At 54.5% G+C, this 18186-nt stretch overlaps 10 non-coding genes across 10 annotated transcripts; all 10 read left to right on the forward strand.

Moving 5' to 3' along the window:
* The first annotated feature begins 479 nt into the window (after positions 1 to 479).
* Positions 480 to 598, forward strand: LOC141266515 (5S ribosomal RNA). The gene has a single exon (XR_012320551.1). It is a non-coding gene; the product is annotated as a 5S ribosomal RNA (ribosomal RNA).
* Positions 599 to 2304: 1706 nt separating this feature from the next.
* On the forward strand, positions 2305 to 2423 carry LOC141267442 (5S ribosomal RNA). Its single transcript, XR_012321305.1, has one exon. It is a non-coding gene; the product is annotated as a 5S ribosomal RNA (ribosomal RNA).
* A 1706-nt stretch (positions 2424 to 4129) lies between these two features.
* LOC141270421 (5S ribosomal RNA) lies at positions 4130 to 4248 on the forward strand. Its single transcript, XR_012321657.1, has one exon. It is a non-coding gene; the product is annotated as a 5S ribosomal RNA (ribosomal RNA).
* A 1706-nt stretch (positions 4249 to 5954) lies between these two features.
* Positions 5955 to 6073, forward strand: LOC141268053 (5S ribosomal RNA). The gene has a single exon (XR_012321366.1). It is a non-coding gene; the product is annotated as a 5S ribosomal RNA (ribosomal RNA).
* Positions 6074 to 7779: 1706 nt separating this feature from the next.
* On the forward strand, positions 7780 to 7898 carry LOC141270423 (5S ribosomal RNA). Its single transcript, XR_012321659.1, has one exon. It is a non-coding gene; the product is annotated as a 5S ribosomal RNA (ribosomal RNA).
* A 1706-nt stretch (positions 7899 to 9604) lies between these two features.
* On the forward strand, positions 9605 to 9723 carry LOC141270424 (5S ribosomal RNA). Its single transcript, XR_012321660.1, has one exon. It is a non-coding gene; the product is annotated as a 5S ribosomal RNA (ribosomal RNA).
* Positions 9724 to 11429: 1706 nt separating this feature from the next.
* Positions 11430 to 11548, forward strand: LOC141267092 (5S ribosomal RNA). Its single transcript, XR_012321107.1, has one exon. It is a non-coding gene; the product is annotated as a 5S ribosomal RNA (ribosomal RNA).
* Positions 11549 to 13254: 1706 nt separating this feature from the next.
* LOC141268379 (5S ribosomal RNA) lies at positions 13255 to 13373 on the forward strand. Its single transcript, XR_012321398.1, has one exon. It is a non-coding gene; the product is annotated as a 5S ribosomal RNA (ribosomal RNA).
* A 1706-nt stretch (positions 13374 to 15079) lies between these two features.
* LOC141268391 (5S ribosomal RNA) lies at positions 15080 to 15198 on the forward strand. The gene has a single exon (XR_012321400.1). It is a non-coding gene; the product is annotated as a 5S ribosomal RNA (ribosomal RNA).
* A 1706-nt stretch (positions 15199 to 16904) lies between these two features.
* On the forward strand, positions 16905 to 17023 carry LOC141266174 (5S ribosomal RNA). Its single transcript, XR_012320228.1, has one exon. It is a non-coding gene; the product is annotated as a 5S ribosomal RNA (ribosomal RNA).
* The last annotated feature ends 1163 nt before the right edge of the window (positions 17024 to 18186 follow it).

Here is an 18186-nt window from a genome sequence, read left to right on the forward strand (position 1 = left end):
AGGCAGGAGAGTCTGACGCATGGTGGCGGAAAAGCTGCAGGTGCAAATAGGGAATGTGGTCTCGTGCGAGCAACTTGTGCATGCTCGCTGTGTGTGAGTGTGCGCTTCCTAGGTACGGCGCGCTGCAGACAGTCAAAAGGGTTGCTCCCTTTCATTAAAAGTTAATCCCCGGCTGCAGGCTATTAGAAAGCAACTAACCGCGCTCTACTCACCCTACCCAGGTCTACCGGTGAGTCTCGCCGCTGCTCCCGGCCTGTGGCATTGGCCGCGACGCTGACGTTCCGTCGACAGCGCGGCAGCCGATCAGTGAGCTCAGCGGCTCTGAGCGGGGTGTTCTGTCTACAAGACCTTTTTAAGGAGCCAGCAAAAAAGTGAAAAGAAAAGAAAGCACAAAAGCACCTTGTCTTACTAAGCACTGGAAAGGGCAGCCGGCAACCGGACGTCAAAGTGGAAAAGCAGCAAGTGAGAGGCCTGTCTCTGCCTACGGCCACACCACCCTGAACACGCCCGATCTCGTCTGATCTCGGAAGCTAAGCAGGGTCGGGCCTGGTTAGTACTTGGATGGGAGACCGCCTGGGAATACCAGGTGCTGTAGGCTTTTGCCTTTTCTTACTTCCACCAGCAGGGGTCACTCTCCTCTTTGCCTTTTTTCCATTCCTTTTTTCACAAGCGCACACATGCTCCTCTCTTCTTTTCATTTGCTTTCTCTCTTGCGCTATTTAATCCTTGCAAAATACCAGCATCCTTCTCATCACCGTGGGCCTCCAGCATTGTTGCTTATTTACTTTTAATACTAGGCTTCTTTTCACCAGGACCAGCGACTCCCGCATGACTGGAGGCAACCACCGCTGACCTGGAGGCAACCACCGGTAACCTGGAGGCCAGTTTACAGCACAACCCAAGCAAAACACCTTTGCAGGCCACACGACCCCCCCGAAGAGCAGCTCAAATTCACTCGCAACCATCTCACCCTCTTCCTTCATTCACTCCTGGGCGTTTCGCTCCACCCCAAGTTGCGGGTCCAGCTTGCTCTTTCTGTCACATCCCCGCGATGAACGGTTTAGCCTGCAGGAGACCCTGCGCCGAGCCATTTTTAAACACATCTGATGCGGCAGATGTTTCATTGCTCAACAAACAACACCTATAGGGACGGCACAGCCTATGCATCGGTCCTTCAGAGACCGCCCCAGAACGGCCAGAGTTCTCATCCCCACGCGAGCCTGAGGAAGGCTGGCCGGGCGATGGGCCAAGCAGCGTCTACTGGCCATACCACCTTGGATACATCCGATCTCGGAAGCAAAGCAGAGATGGGTTCGGAAATACTTGGTTGGGACACCTCCTGAGAACACCAGGTATTGTAGACAATTTTGATGACGTTTTGCCATCTTGCCCAGCTCGGCTAGCATTGAGTGGCGCCTTGCTGGACACCGACCTTACGTAAAGTAGAGGCTGGAAGTCCCAAGCATCCCAAGCCCCCCAAGACCTCTAAGATAAGGACGCAACCCCGCCGCCTCTACCAGGCCTCACACCGAGCTCCTTGCCACGGCTAGGAGTGCTTATTGACCCCGCAGCCGGCCGTATGCAAATGATGGCGTTAAAAGCATCTCGCGCTGTGAAGGGGCCAGGCATTCAGCAGCTGCCCAGGGGATGGTTTTAGAGGGCGACCGCCTAACGAGGGCCAGCAGAAGTAACGTCTTCTTCTTCAAAGAATCTTGTGTAACTAACCCAATCAGACAGCTGCCCAGGAGCTAACCTCAGTGCTAGGAAGGAGCGGGAGGGAATTGAGGGGGTGGTTCCTGCTAAGGCCCTGAAATAATAATAAGACAGGCAGGAGAGTCTGACGCATGGTGGCGGAAAAGCTGCAGGTGCAAATAGGGAATGTGGTCTCGTGCGAGCAACTTGTGCATGCTCGCTGTGTGTGAGTGTGCGCTTCCTAGGTACGGCGCGCTGCAGACAGTCAAAAGGGTTGCTCCATTTCATTAAAAGTTAATCCCCGGCTGCAGGCTATTAGAAAGCAACTAACCGCGCTCTACTCACCCTACCCAGGTCTACCGGTGAGTCTCGCCGCTGCTCCCGGCCTGTGGCATTGGCCGCGACGCTGACGTTCCGTCGACAGCGCGGCAGCCGATCAGTGAGCTCAGCGGCTCTGAGCGGGGCGTTCTGTCTACAAGACCTTTTTAAGGAGCCAGCAAAAAAGTGAAGAGAAAAGAAAGCACAAAAGCACCTTGTCTTACTAAGCACTGGAAAGGGCAGCCGGCAACCGGACGTCAAAGTGGAAAAGCAGCAAGTGAGAGGCCTGTTTCTGCCTACGGCCACACCACCCTGAACACGCCCGATCTCGTCTGATCTTGGAAGCTAAGCAGGGTTGGGCCTGGTTAGTACTTGGATGGGAGACCGCCTGGGAATACCAGGTGCTGTAGGCTTTTGCCTTTTCTTACTTCCACCAGCAGGGGTCACTCTCCTCTATGCCTTTTTTCCATTCCTTTTTTCACAAGCGCACACATGCTCCTTTCTTCTTTTCATTTGCTTTCTCTCTTGCGCTATTTAATCCTTGCAAAATACCAGCATCCTTCTCATCACCGTGGGCCTCCAGCATTGTTGCTTATTTACTTTTAATACTAGGCTTCTTTTCACCAGGACCAGCGACTCCCGCATGACTGGAGGCAACCACCGCTGACCTGGAGGCAACCACCGGTAACCTGGAGGCCAGTTTACAGCACAACCCAAGCAAAACACCTTTGCAGGCCACACGACCCCACCGAAGAGCAGCTCAAATTCACTCGCAACCATCTCACCCTCTTCCTTCATTCACTCCTGGGCGTTTCGCTCCACCCCAAGTTGCGGGTCCAGCTTGCTCTTTCTGTCACATCCCCGCGATGAACGGTTTAGCCTGCAGGAGACCCTGCGCCGAGCCATTTTTAAACACATCTGATGCGGCAGATGTTTCATTGCTCAACAAACAACACCTATAGGGACGGCACAGCCTATGCATCGGTCCTTCAGAGACCGCCCCAGAACGGCCAGAGTTCTCGTCCCCACGCGAGCCTGAGGAAGGCTGGCCGGGCGATGGGCCAAGCAGCGTCTACTGGCCATACCACCTTGGATACGTCCGATCTCGGAAGCAAAGCAGAGATGGGTTCGGAAATACTTGGTTGGGACACCTCCTGAGAACACCAGGTATTGTAGACAATTTTGATGACGTTTTGCCATCTTGCCCAGCTCGGCTAGCATTGAGTGGCGCCTTGCTGGACACCGACCTTACGTAAAGTAGAGGCTGGAAGTCCCAAGCATCCCAAGCCCCCCAAGACCTCTAAGATAAGGACGCAACCCCGCCGCCTCTACCAGGCCTCACACCGAGCTCCTTGCCACGGCTAGGAGTGCTTATTGACCCCGCAGCCGGCCGTATGCAAATGATGGCGTTAAAAGCATCTCGCGCTGTGAAGGGGCCAGGCTTTCAGCAGCTGCCCAGGGGATGGTTTTAGAGGGCGACCGCCTAACGAGGGCCAGCAGAAGTAACGTCTTCTTCTTCAAAGAATCTTGTGTAACTAACCCAATCAGACAGCTGCCCAGGAGCTAACCTCAGTGCTAGGAAGGAGCGGGAGGGAATTGAGGGGGTGGTTCCTGCTAAGGCCCTGAAATAATAATAAGACAGGCAGGAGAGTCTGACGCATGGTGGCGGAAAAGCTGCAGGTGCAAATAGGGAATGTGGTCTCGTGCGAGCAACTTGTGCATGCTCGCTGTGTGTGAGTGTGCGCTTCCTAGGTACGGCGCGCTGCAGACAGTCAAAAGGGTTGCTCCCTTTCATTAAAAGTTAATCCCCGGCTGCAGGCTATTAGAAAGCAACTAACCGCGCTCTACTCACCCTACCCAGGTCTACCGGTGAGTCTCGCCGCTGCTCCCGGCCTGTGGCATTGGCCGCGACGCTGACGTTCCGTCGACAGCGCGGCAGCCGATCAGTGAGCTCAGCGGCTCTGAGCGGGGCGTTCTGTCTACAAGACCTTTTTAAGGAGCCAGCAAAAAAGTGAAGAGAAAAGAAAGCACAAAAGCACCTTGTCTTACTAAGCACTGGAAAGGGCAGCCGGCAACCGGACGTCAGAGTGGAAAAGCAGCAAGTGAGAGGCCTGTCTCTGCCTACGGCCACACCACCCTGAACACGCCCGATCTCGTCTGATCTTGGAAGCTAAGCAGGGTTGGGCCTGGTTAGTACTTGAATGGGAGACTGCCTGGGAATACCAGGTGCTGTAGGCTTTTGCCTTTTCTTACTTCCACCAGCAGGGGTCACTCTCCTCTTTGCCTTTTTTCCATTCCTTTTTTCACAAGCGCACACATGCTCCTTTCTTCTTTTCATTTGCTTTCTCTCTTGCGCTATTTAATCCTTGCAAAATACCAGCATCCTTCTCATCACCGTGGGCCTCCAGCATTGTTGCTTATTTACTTTTAATACTAGGCTTCTTTTCACCAGGACCAGCGACTCCCGCATGACTGGAGGCAACCACCGCTGACCTGGAGGCAACCACCGGTAACCTGGAGGCCAGTTTACAGCACAACCCAAGCAAAACACCTTTGCAGGCCACACGACCCCCCCGAAGAGCAGCTCAAATTCACTCGCAACCATCTCACCCTCTTCCTTCATTCACTCCTGGGCGTTTCGCTCCACCCCAAGTTGCGGGTCCAGCTTGCTCTTTCTGTCACATCTCCGCGATGAACGGTTTAGCCTGCAGGAGACCCTGCGCCGAGCCATTTTTAAACACATCTGATGCGGCAGGTGTTTCATTGCTCAACAAACAACACCTATAGGGACGGCACAGCCTATGCATCGGTCCTTCGGAGACCGCCCCAGAACGGCCAGAGTTCTCGTCCCCACGCGAGCCTGAGGAAGGCTGGCCGGGCGATGGGCCAAGCAGCGTCTACTGGCCATACCACCTTGGATACGTCCGATCTCGGAAGCAAAGCAGAGATGGGTTCGGAAATACTTGGTTGGGACACCTCCTGAGAACACCAGGTATTGTAGACAATTTTGATGACGTTTTGCCATCTTGCCCAGCTCGGCTAGCATTGAGTGGCGCCTTGCTGGACACCGACCTTACGTAAAGTAGAGGCTGGAAGTCCCAAGCATCCCAAGCCCCCCAAGACCTCTAAGATAAGGACGCAACCCCGCCGCCTCTACCAGGCCTCACACCGAGCTCCTTGCCACGGCTAGGAGTGCTTATTGACCCCGCAGCCGGCCGTATGCAAATGATGGCGTTAAAAGCATCTCGCGCTGTGAAGGGGCCAGGCTTTCAGCAGCTGCCCAGGGGATGGTTTTAGAGGGCGACCGCCTAACGAGGGCCAGCAGAAGTAACGTCTTCTTCTTCAAAGAATCTTGTGTAACTAACCCAATCAGACAGCTGCCCAGGAGCTAACCTCAGTGCTAGGAAGGAGCGGGAGGGAATTGAGGGGGTGGTTCCTGCTAAGGCCCTGAAATAATAATAAGACAGGCAGGAGAGTCTGACGCATGGTGGCGGAAAAGCTGCAGGTGCAAATAGGGAATGTGGTCTCGTGCGAGCAACTTGTGCATGCTCGCTGTGTGTGAGTGTGCGCTTCCTAGGTACGGCGCGCTGCAGACAGTCAAAAGGGTTGCTCCCTTTCATTAAAAGTTAATCCCCGGCTGCAGGCTATTAGAAAGCAACTAACCGCGCTCTACTCACCCTACCCAGGTCTACCGGTGAGTCTCGCCGCTGCTCCCGGCCTGTGGCATTGGCCGCGACGCTGACGTTCCGTCGACAGCGCGGCAGCCGATCAGTGAGCTCAGCGGCTCTGAGCGGGGCGTTCTGTCTACAAGACCTTTTTAAGGAGCCAGCAAAAAAGTGAAGAGAAAAGAAAGCACAAAAGCACCTTGTCTTACTAGGCACTGGAAAGGGCAGCCGGCAACCGGACGTCAAAGTGGAAAAGCAGCAAGTGAGAGGCCTGTCTCTGCCTACGGCCACACCACCCTGAACACGCCCGATCTCGTCTGATCTTGGAAGCTAAGCAGGGTCGGGCCTGGTTAGTACTTGGATGGGAGACCGCCTGGGAATACCAGGTGCTGTAGGCTTTTGCCTTTTCTTACTTCCACCAGCAGGGGTCACTCTCCTCTTTGCCTTTTTTCCATTCCTTTTTTCACAAGCGCACACATGCTCCTTTCTTCTTTTCATTTGCTTTCTCTCTTGCGCTATTTAATCCTTGCAAAATACCAGCATCCTTCTCATCACCGTGGGCCTCCAGCATTGTTGCTTATTTACTTTTAATACTAGGCTTCTTTTCACCAGGACCAGCGACTCCCGCATGACTGGAGGCAACCACCGCTGACCTGGAGGCAACCACCGGTAACCTGGAGGCCAGTTTACAGCACAACCCAAGCAAAACACCTTTGCAGGCCACACGACCCCCCCGAAGAGCAGCTCAAATTCACTCGCAACCATCTCACCCTCTTCCTTCATTCACTCCTGGGCGTTTCGCTCCACCCCAAGTTGCGGGTCCAGCTTGCTCTTTCTGTCACATCCCCGCGATGAACGGTTTAGCCTGCAGGAGACCCTGCGCCGAGCCATTTTTAAACACATCTGATGCGGCAGATGTTTCATTGCTCAACAAACAACACCTATAGGGACGGCACAGCCTATGCATCGGTCCTTCAGAGACCGCCCCAGAACGGCCAGAGTTCTCATCCCCACGCGAGCCTGAGGAAGGCTGGCCGGGCGATGGGCCAAGCAGCGTCTACTGGCCATACCACCTTGGATACGTCCGATCTCGGAAGCAAAGCAGAGATGGGTTCGGAAATACTTGGTTGGGACACCTCCTGAGAACACCAGGTATTGTAGACAATTTTGATGACGTTTTGACATCTTGCCCAGCTCGGCTAGCATTGAGTGGCGCCTTGCTGGACACCGACCTTACGTAAAGTAGAGGCTGGAAGTCCCAAGCATCCCAAGCCCCCCAAGACCTCTAAGATAAGGACGCAACCCCGCCGCCTCTACCAGGCCTCACACCGAGCTCCTTGCCACGGCTAGGAGTGCTTATTGACCCCGCAGCCGGCCGTATGCAAATGATGGCGTTAAAAGCATCTCGCGCTGTGAAGGGGCCAGGCTTTCAGCAGCTGCCCAGGGGATGGTTTTAGAGGGCGACCGCCTAACGAGGGCCAGCAGAAGTAACGTCTTCTTCTTCAAAGAATCTTGTGTAACTAACCCAATCAGACAGCTGCCCAGGAGCTAACCTCAGTGCTAGGAAGGAGCGGGAGGGAATTGAGGGGGTGGTTCCTGCTAAGGCCCTGAAATAATAATAAGACAGGCAGGAGAGTCTGACGCATGGTGGCGGAAAAGCTGCAGGTGCAAATAGGGAATGTGGTCTCGTGCGAGCAACTTGTGCATGCTCGCTGTGTGTGAGTGTGCGCTTCCTAGGTACGGCGCGCTGCAGACAGTCAAAAGGGTTGCTCCCTTTCATTAAAAGTTAATCCCCGGCTGCAGGCTATTAGAAAGCAACTAACCGCGCTCTACTCACCCTACCCAGGTCTACCGGTGAGTCTCGCCGCTGCTCCCGGCCTGTGGCATTGGCCGCGACGCTGACGTTCCGTCGACAGCGCGGCAGCCGATCAGTGAGCTCAGCGGCTCTGAGCGGGGCGTTCTGTCTACAAGACCTTTTTAAGGAGCCAGCAAAAAAGTGAAGAGAAAAGAAAGCACAAAAGCACCTTGTCTTACTAAGCACTGGAAAGGGCAGCCGGCAACCGGACGTCAAAGTGGAAAAGCAGCAAGTGAGAGGCCTGTCTCTGCCTACGGCCACACCACCCTGAACACGCCCGATCTCGTCTGATCTTGGAAGCTAAGCAGGGTTGGGCCTGGTTAGTACTTGAATGGGAGACTGCCTGGGAATACCAGGTGCTGTAGGCTTTTGCCTTTTCTTACTTCCACCAGCAGGGGTCACTCTCCTCTTTGCCTTTTTTCCATTCCTTTTTTCACAAGCGCACACATGCTCCTTTCTTCTTTTCATTTGCTTTCTCTCTTGCGCTATTTAATCCTTGCAAAATACCAGCATCCTTCTCATCACCGTGGGCCTCCAGCATTGTTGCTTATTTACTTTTAATACTAGGCTTCTTTTCACCAGGACCAGCGACTCCCGCATGACTGGAGGCAACCACCGCTGACCTGGAGGCAACCACCGGTAACCTGGAGGCCAGTTTACAGCACAACCCAAGCAAAACACCTTTGCAGGCCACACGACCCCCCCGAAGAGCAGCTCAAATTCACTCGCAACCATCTCACCCTCTTCCTTCATTCACTCCTGGGCGTTTCGCTCCACCCCAAGTTGCGGGTCCAGCTTGCTCTTTCTGTCACATCTCCGCGATGAACGGTTTAGCCTGCAGGAGACCCTGCGCCGAGCCATTTTTAAACACATCTGATGCGGCAGGTGTTTCATTGCTCAACAAACAACACCTATAGGGACGGCACAGCCTATGCATCGGTCCTTCGGAGACCGCCCCAGAACGGCCAGAGTTCTCGTCCCCACGCGAGCCTGAGGAAGGCTGGCCGGGCGATGGGCCAAGCAGCGTCTACTGGCCATACCACCTTGGATACGTCCGATCTCGGAAGCAAAGCAGAGATGGGTTCGGAAATACTTGGTTGGGACACCTCCTGAGAACACCAGGTATTGTAGACAATTTTGATGACGTTTTGCCATCTTGCCCAGCTCGGCTAGCATTGAGTGGCGCCTTGCTGGACACCGACCTTACGTAAAGTAGAGGCTGGAAGTCCCAAGCATCCCAAGCCCCCCAAGACCTCTAAGATAAGGACGCAACCCCGCCGCCTCTACCAGGCCTCACACCGAGCTCCTTGCCACGGCTAGGAGTGCTTATTGACCCCGCAGCCGGCCGTATGCAAATGATGGCGTTAAAAGCATCTCGCGCTGTGAAGGGGCCAGGCATTCAGCAGCTGCCCAGGGGATGGTTTTAGAGGGCGACCGCCTAACGAGGGCCAGCAGAAGTAACGTCTTCTTCTTCAAAGAATCTTGTGTAACTAACCCAATCAGACAGCTGCCCAGGAGCTAACCTCAGTGCTAGGAAGGAGCGGGAGGGAATTGAGGGGGTGGTTCCTGCTAAGGCCCTGAAATAATAATAAGACAGGCAGGAGAGTCTGACGCATGGTGGCGGAAAAGCTGCAGGTGCAAATAGGGAATGTGGTCTCGTGCGAGCAACTTGTGCATGCTCGCTGTGTGTGAGTGTGCGCTTCCTAGGTACGGCGCGCTGCAGACAGTCAAAAGGGTTGCTCCCTTTCATTAAAAGTTAATCCCCGGCTGCAGGCTATTAGAAAGCAACTAACCGCGCTCTACTCACCCTACCCAGGTCTACCGGTGAGTCTCGCCGCTGCTCCCGGCCTGTGGCATTGGCCGCGACGCTGACGTTCCGTCGACAGCGCGGCAGCCGATCAGTGAGCTCAGCGGCTCTGAGCGGGGCGTTCTGTCTACAAGACCTTTTTAAGGAGCCAGCAAAAAAGTGAAGAGAAAAGAAAGCACAAAAGCACCTTGTCTTACTAAGCACTGGAAAGGGCAGCCGGCAACCGGACGTCAAAGTGGAAAAGCAGCAAGTGAGAGGCCTGTTTCTGCCTACGGCCACACCACCCTGAACACGCCCGATCTCGTCTGATCTTGGAAGCTAAGCAGGGTTGGGCCTGGTTAGTACTTGAATGGGAGACTGCCTGGGAATACCAGGTGCTGTAGGCTTTTGCCTTTTCTTACTTCCACCAGCAGGGGTCACTCTCCTCTTTGCCTTTTTTCCATTCCTTTTTTCACAAGCGCACACATGCTCCTTTCTTCTTTTCATTTGCTTTCTCTCTTGCGCTATTTAATCCTTGCAAAATACCAGCATCCTTCTCATCACCGTGGGCCTCCAGCATTGTTGCTTATTTACTTTTAATACTAGGCTTCTTTTCACCAGGACCAGCGACTCCCGCATGACTGGAGGCAACCACCGCTGACCTGGAGGCAACCACCGGTAACCTGGAGGCCAGTTTACAGCACAACCCAAGCAAAACACCTTTGCAGGCCACACGACCCCCCCGAAGAGCAGCTCAAATTCACTCGCAACCATCTCACCCTCTTCCTTCATTCACTCCTGGGCGTTTCGCTCCACCCCAAGTTGCGGGTCCAGCTTGCTCTTTCTGTCACATCTCCGCGATGAACGGTTTAGCCTGCAGGAGACCCTGCGCCGAGCCATTTTTAAACACATCTGATGCGGCAGGTGTTTCATTGCTCAACAAACAACACCTATAGGGACGGCACAGCCTATGCATCGGTCCTTCGGAGACCGCCCCAGAACGGCCAGAGTTCTCGTCCCCACGCGAGCCTGAGGAAGGCTGGCCGGGCGATGGGCCAAGCAGCGTCTACTGGCCATACCACCTTGGATACGTCCGATCTCGGAAGCAAAGCAGAGATGGGTTCGGAAATACTTGGTTGGGACACCTCCTGAGAACACCAGGTATTGTAGACAATTTTGATGACGTTTTGCCATCTTGCCCAGCTCGGCTAGCATTGAGTGGCGCCTTGCTGGACACCGACCTTACGTAAAGTAGAGGCTGGAAGTCCCAAGCATCCCAAGCCCCCCAAGACCTCTAAGATAAGGACGCAACCCCGCCGCCTCTACCAGGCCTCACACCGAGCTCCTTGCCACGGCTAGGAGTGCTTATTGACCCCGCAGCCGGCCGTATGCAAATGATGGCGTTAAAAGCATCTCGCGCTGTGAAGGGGCCAGGCATTCAGCAGCTGCCCAGGGGATGGTTTTAGAGGGCGACCGCCTAACGAGGGCCAGCAGAAGTAACGTCTTCTTCTTCAAAGAATCTTGTGTAACTAACCCAATCAGACAGCTGCCCAGGAGCTAACCTCAGTGCTAGGAAGGAGCGGGAGGGAATTGAGGGGGTGGTTCCTGCTAAGGCCCTGAAATAATAATAAGACAGGCAGGAGAGTCTGACGCATGGTGGCGGAAAAGCTGCAGGTGCAAATAGGGAATGTGGTCTCGTGCGAGCAACTTGTGCATGCTCGCTGTGTGTGAGTGTGCGCTTCCTAGGTACGGCGCGCTGCAGACAGTCAAAAGGGTTGCTCCCTTTCATTAAAAGTTAATCCCCGGCTGCAGGCTATTAGAAAGCAACTAACCGCGCTCTACTCACCCTACCCAGGTCTACCGGTGAGTCTCGCCGCTGCTCCCGGCCTGTGGCATTGGCCGCGACGCTGACGTTCCGTCGACAGCGCGGCAGCCGATCAGTGAGCTCAGCGGCTCTGAGCGGGGCGTTCTGTCTACAAGACCTTTTTAAGGAGCCAGCAAAAAAGTGAAGAGAAAAGAAAGCACAAAAGCACCTTGTCTTACTAAGCACTGGAAAGGGCAGCCGGCAACCGGACGTCAAAGTGGAAAAGCAGCAAGTGAGAGGCCTGTTTCTGCCTACGGCCACACCACCCTGAACACGCCCGATCTCGTCTGATCTTGGAAGCTAAGCAGGGTTGGGCCTGGTTAGTACTTGGATGGGAGACCACCTGGGAATACCAGGTGCTGTAGGCTTTTGCCTTTTCTTACTTCCACCAGCAGGGGTCACTCTCCTCTATGCCTTTTTTCCATTCCTTTTTTCACAAGCGCACACATGCTCCTTTCTTCTTTTCATTTGCTTTCTCTCTTGCGCTATTTAATCCTTGCAAAATACCAGCATCCTTCTCATCACCGTGGGCCTCCAGCATTGTTGCTTATTTACTTTTAATACTAGGCTTCTTTTCACCAGGACCAGCGACTCCCGCATGACTGGAGGCAACCACCGCTGACCTGGAGGCAACCACCGGTAACCTGGAGGCCAGTTTACAGCACAACCCAAGCAAAACACCTTTGCAGGCCACACGACCCCCCCGAAGAGCAGCTCAAATTCACTCGCAACCATCTCACCCTCTTCCTTCATTCACTCCTGGGCGTTTCGCTCCACCCCAAGTTGCGGGTCCAGCTTGCTCTTTCTGTCACATCCCCGCGATGAACGGTTTAGCCTGCAGGAGACCCTGCGCCGAGCCATTTTTAAACACATCTGATGCGGCAGGTGTTTCATTGCTCAACAAACAACACCTATAGGGACGGCACAGCCTATGCATCGGTCCTTCAGAGACCGCCCCAGAACGGCCAGAGTTCTCGTCCCCACGCGAGCCTGAGGAAGGCTGGCCGGGCGATGGGCCAAGCAGCGTCTACTGGCCATACCACCTTGGATACGTCCGATCTCGGAAGCAAAGCAGAGATGGGTTCGGAAATACTTGGTTGGGACACCTCCTGAGAACACCAGGTATTGTAGACAATTTTGATGACGTTTTGACATCTTGCCCAGCTCGGCTAGCATTGAGTGGCGCCTTGCTGGACACCGACCTTACGTAAAGTAGAGGCTGGAAGTCCCAAGCATCCCAAGCCCCCCAAGACCTCTAAGATAAGGACGCAACCCCGCCGCCTCTACCAGGCCTCACACCGAGCTCCTTGCCACGGCTAGGAGTGCTTATTGACCCCGCAGCCGGCCGTATGCAAATGATGGCGTTAAAAGCATCTCGCGCTGTGAAGGGGCCAGGCTTTCAGCAGCTGCCCAGGGGATGGTTTTAGAGGGCGACCGCCTAACGAGGGCCAGCAGAAGTAACGTCTTCTTCTTCAAAGAATCTTGTGTAACTAACCCAATCAGACAGCTGCCCAGGAGCTAACCTCAGTGCTAGGAAGGAGCGGGAGGGAATTGAGGGGGTGGTTCCTGCTAAGGCCCTGAAATAATAATAAGACAGGCAGGAGAGTCTGACGCATGGTGGCGGAAAAGCTGCAGGTGCAAATAGGGAATGTGGTCTCGTGCGAGCAACTTGTGCATGCTCGCTGTGTGTGAGTGTGCGCTTCCTAGGTACGGCGCGCTGCAGACAGTCAAAAGGGTTGCTCCCTTTCATTAAAAGTTAATCCCCGGCTGCAGGCTATTAGAAAGCAACTAACCGCGCTCTACTCACCCTACCCAGGTCTACCGGTGAGTCTCGCCGCTGCTCCCGGCCTGTGGCATTGGCCGCGACGCTGACGTTCCGTCGACAGCGCGGCAGCCGATCAGTGAGCTCAGCGGCTCTGAGCGGGGTGTTCTGTCTACAAGACCTTTTTAAGGAGCCAGCAAAAAAGTGAAGAGAAAAGAAAGCACAAAAGCACCTTGTCTTACTAAGCACTGGAAAGGGCAGCCGGCAACCGGACGTCAAAGTGGAAAAGCAGCAAGTGAGAGGCCTGTCTCTGCCTACGGCCACACCACCCTGAACACGCCCGATCTCGTCTGATCTCGGAAGCTAAGCAGGGTTGGGCCTGGTTAGTACTTGAATGGGAGACTGCCTGGGAATACCAGGTGCTGTAGGCTTTTGCCTTTTCTTACTTCCACCAGCAGGGGTCACTCTCCTCTTTGCCTTTTTTCCATTCCTTTTTTCACAAGCGCACACATGCTCCTTTCTTCTTTTCATTTGCTTTCTCTCTTGCGCTATTTAATCCTTGCAAAATACCAGCATCCTTCTCATCACCGTGGGCCTCCAGCATTGTTGCTTATTTACTTTTAATACTAGGCTTCTTTTCACCAGGACCAGCGACTCCCGCATGACTGGAGGCAACCACCGCTGACCTGGAGGCAACCACCGGTAACCTGGAGGCCAGTTTACAGCACAACCCAAGCAAAACACCTTTGCAGGCCACACGACCCCCCCGAAGAGCAGCTCAAATTCACTCGCAACCATCTCACCCTCTTCCTTCATTCACTCCTGGGCGTTTCGCTCCACCCCAAGTTGCGGGTCCAGCTTGCTCTTTCTGTCACATCCCCGCGATGAACGGTTTAGCCTGCAGGAGACCCTGCGCCGAGCCATTTTTAAACACATCTGATGCGGCAGGTGTTTCATTGCTCAACAAACAACACCTATAGGGACGGCACAGCCTATGCATCGGTCCTTCGGAGACCGCCCCAGAACGACCAGAGTTCTCGTCCCCACGCGAGCCTGAGGAAGGCTGGCCGGGCGATGGGCCAAGCAGCGTCTACTGGCCATACCACCTTGGATACGTCCGATCTCGGAAGCAAAGCAGAGATGGGTTCGGAAATACTTGGTTGGGACACCTCCTGAGAACACCAGGTATTGTAGACAATTTTGATGACGTTTTGACATCTTGCCCAGCTCGGCTAGCATTGAGTGGCGCCTTGCTGGACACCGACCTTACGTAAAGTAGAGGCTGGAAGTCCCAAGCATCCCAAGCCCCCCAAGACCTCTAAGATAAGGACGCAACCCCGCCGCCTCTACCAGGCCTCACACCGAGCTCCTTGCCACGGCTAGGAGTGCTTATTGACCCCGCAGCCGGCCGTATGCAAATGATGGCGTTAAAAGCATCTCGCGCTGTGAAGGGGCCAGGCTTTCAGCAGCTGCCCAGGGGATGGTTTTAGAGGGCGACCGCCTAACGAGGGCCAGCAGAAGTAACGTCTTCTTCTTCAAAGAATCTTGTGTAACTAACCCAATCAGACAGCTGCCCAGGAGCTAACCTCAGTGCTAGGAAGGAGCGGGAGGGAATTGAGGGGGTGGTTCCTGCTAAGGCCCTGAAATAATAATAAGACAGGCAGGAGAGTCTGACGCATGGTGGCGGAAAAGCTGCAGGTGCAAATAGGGAATGTGGTCTCGTGCGAGCAACTTGTGCATGCTCGCTGTGTGTGAGTGTGCGCTTCCTAGGTACGGCGCGCTGCAGACAGTCAAAAGGGTTGCTCCCTTTCATTAAAAGTTAATCCCCGGCTGCAGGCTATTAGAAAGCAACTAACCGCGCTCTACTCACCCTACCCAGGTCTACCGGTGAGTCTCGCCGCTGCTCCCGGCCTGTGGCATTGGCCGCGACGCTGACGTTCCGTCGACAGCGCGGCAGCCGATCAGTGAGCTCAGCGGCTCTGAGCGGGGTGTTCTGTCTACAAGACCTTTTTAAGGAGCCAGCAAAAAAGTGAAGAGAAAAGAAAGCACAAAAGCACCTTGTCTTACTAAGCACTGGAAAGGGCAGCCGGCAACCGGACGTCAAAGTGGAAAAGCAGCAAGTGAGAGGCCTGTCTCTGCCTACGGCCACACCACCCTGAACACGCCCGATCTCGTCTGATCTCGGAAGCTAAGCAGGGTTGGGCCTGGTTAGTACTTGAATGGGAGACTGCCTGGGAATACCAGGTGCTGTAGGCTTTTGCCTTTTCTTACTTCCACCAGCAGGGGTCACTCTCCTCTTTGCCTTTTTTCCATTCCTTTTTTCACAAGCGCACACATGCTCCTTTCTTCTTTTCATTTGCTTTCTCTCTTGCGCTATTTAATCCTTGCAAAATACCAGCATCCTTCTCATCACCGTGGGCCTCCAGCATTGTTGCTTATTTACTTTTAATACTAGGCTTCTTTTCACCAGGACCAGCGACTCCCGCATGACTGGAGGCAACCACCGCTGACCTGGAGGCAACCACCGGTAACCTGGAGGCCAGTTTACAGCACAACCCAAGCAAAACACCTTTGCAGGCCACACGACCCCCCCGAAGAGCAGCTCAAATTCACTCGCAACCATCTCACCCTCTTCCTTCATTCACTCCTGGGCGTTTCGCTCCACCCCAAGTTGCGGGTCCAGCTTGCTCTTTCTGTCACATCCCCGCGATGAACGGTTTAGCCTGCAGGAGACCCTGCGCCGAGCCATTTTTAAACACATCTGATGAGGCAGGTGTTTCATTGCTCAACAAACAACACCTATAGGGACGGCACAGCCTATGCATCGGTCCTTCGGAGACCGCCCCAGAACGACCAGAGTTCTCGTCCCCACGCGAGCCTGAGGAAGGCTGGCCGGGCGATGGGCCAAGCAGCGTCTACTGGCCATACCATCTTGGATACGTCCGATCTCGGAAGCAAAGCAGAGATGGGTTCGGAAATACTTGGTTGGGACACCTCCTGAGAACACCAGGTATTGTAGACAATTTTGATGACGTTTTGCCATCTTGCCCAGCTCGGCTAGCATTGAGTGGCGCCTTGCTGGACACCGACCTTACGTAAAGTAGAGGCTGGAAGTCCCAAGCATCCCAAGCCCCCCAAGACCTCTAAGATAAGGATGCAACCCCGCCGCCTCTACCAGACCTCACACCGAGCTCCTTGCCACGGCTAGGAGTGCTTATTGACCCCGCAGCCGGCCGTATGCAAATGATGGCGTTAAAAGCATCTCGCGCTGTGAAGGGGCCAGGCTTTCAGCAGCTGCCCAGGGGATGGTTTTAGAGGGCGACCGCCTAACGAGGGCCAGCAGAAGTAACGTCTTCTTCTTCAAAGAATCTTGTGTAACTAACCCAATCAGACAGCTGCCCAGGAGCTAACCTCAGTGCTAGGAAGGAGCGGGAGGGAATTGAGGGGGTGGTTCCTGCTAAGGCCCTGAAATAATAATAAGACAGGCAGGAGAGTCTGACGCATGGTGGCGGAAAAGCTGCAGGTGCAAATAGGGAATGTGGTCTCGTGCGAGCAACTTGTGTATGCTCGCTGTGTGTGAGTGTGCGCTTCCTAGGTACGGCGCGCTGCAGACAGTCAAAAGGGTTGCTCCCTTTCATTAAAAGTTAATCCCCGGCTGCAGGCTATTAGAAAGCAACTAACCGCGCTCTACTCACCCTACCCAGGTCTACCGGTGAGTCTCGCCGCTGCTCCCGGCCTGTGGCATTGGCCGCGACGCTGACGTTCCGTCGACAGCGCGGCAGCCGATCAGTGAGCTCAGCGGCTCTGAGCGGGGCGTTCTGTCTACAAGACCTTTTTAAGGAGCCAGCAAAAAAGTGAAGAGAAAAGAAAGCACAAAAGCACCTTGTCTTACTAAGCACTGGAAAGGGCAGCCGGCAACCGGACGTCAAAGTGGAAAAGCAGCAAGTGAGATGCCTGTCTCTGCCTACGGCCACACCACCCTGAACACGCCCGATCTCGTCTGATCTCGGAAGCTAACCAGGGTCAGGCCTGGTTAGTACTTGGATGGGAGACCGCCTGGGAATACCAGGTGCTGTAGGCTTTTGCCTTTTCTTACTTCCACCAGCAGGGGTCACTCTCCTCTATGCCTTTTTTCCATTCCTTTTTTCACAAGCGCACACATGCTCCTTTCTTCTTTTCATTTGCTTTCTCTCTTGCGCTATTTAATCCTTGCAAAATACCAGCATCCTTCTCATCACCGTGGGCCTCCAGCATTGTTGCTTATTTACTTTTAATACTAGGCTTCTTTTCACCAGGACCAGCGACTCCCGCATGACTGGAGGCAACCACCGCTGACCTGGAGGCAACCACCGGTAACCTGGAGGCCAGTTTACAGCACAACCCAAGCAAAACACCTTTGCAGGCCACACGACCCCCCCGAAGAGCAGCTCAAATTCACTCGCAACCATCTCACCCTCTTCCTTCATTCACTCCTGGGCGTTTCGCTCCACCCCAAGTTGCGGGTCCAGCTTGCTCTTTCTGTCACATCCCCGCGATGAACGGTTTAGCCTGCAGGAGACCCTGCGCCGAGCCATTTTTAAACACATCTGATGCGGCAGGTGTTTCATTGCTCAACAAACAACACCTATAGGGACGGCACAGCCTATGCATCGGTCCTTCGGAGACCGCCCCAGAACGGCCAGAGTTCTCGTCCCCACGCGAGCCTGAGGAAGGCTGGCCAGGCGATGGGCCAAGCAGCGTCTACTGGCCATACCACCGTGGATACGTCCGATCTCGGAAGCAAAGCAGAGATGGGTTCGGAAATACTTGGTTGGGACACCTCCTGAGAACACCAGGTATTGTAGACAATTTTGATGACGTTTTGCCATCTTGCCCAGCTCGGCTAGCATTGAGTGGCGCCTTGCTGGACACCGACCTTACGTAAAGTAGAGGCTGGAAGTCCCAAGCATCCCAAGCCCCCCAAGACCTCTAAGATAAGGACGCAACCCCGCCGCCTCTACCAGGCCTCACACCGAGCTCCTTGCCACGGCTAGGAGTGCTTATTGACCCCGCAGCCGGCCGTATGCAAATGATGGCGTTAAAAGCATCTCGCGCTGTGAAGGGGCCAGGCTTTCAGCAGCTGCCCAGGGGATGGTTTTAGAGGGCGACCGCCTAACGAGGGCCAGCAGAAGTAACGTCTTCTTCTTCAAAGAATCTTGTGTAACTAACCCAATCAGACAGCTGCCCAGGAGCTAACCTCAGTGC

This window comes from Phyllobates terribilis, unplaced genomic scaffold, assembly GCF_046119375.1.
Source record: "Phyllobates terribilis strain yellow unplaced genomic scaffold, ASM4611937v1 Scaffold_4__5_contigs__length_816908805, whole genome shotgun sequence".
Classification (NCBI taxonomy): Eukaryota; Metazoa; Chordata; class Amphibia; order Anura; family Dendrobatidae; genus Phyllobates; species Phyllobates terribilis.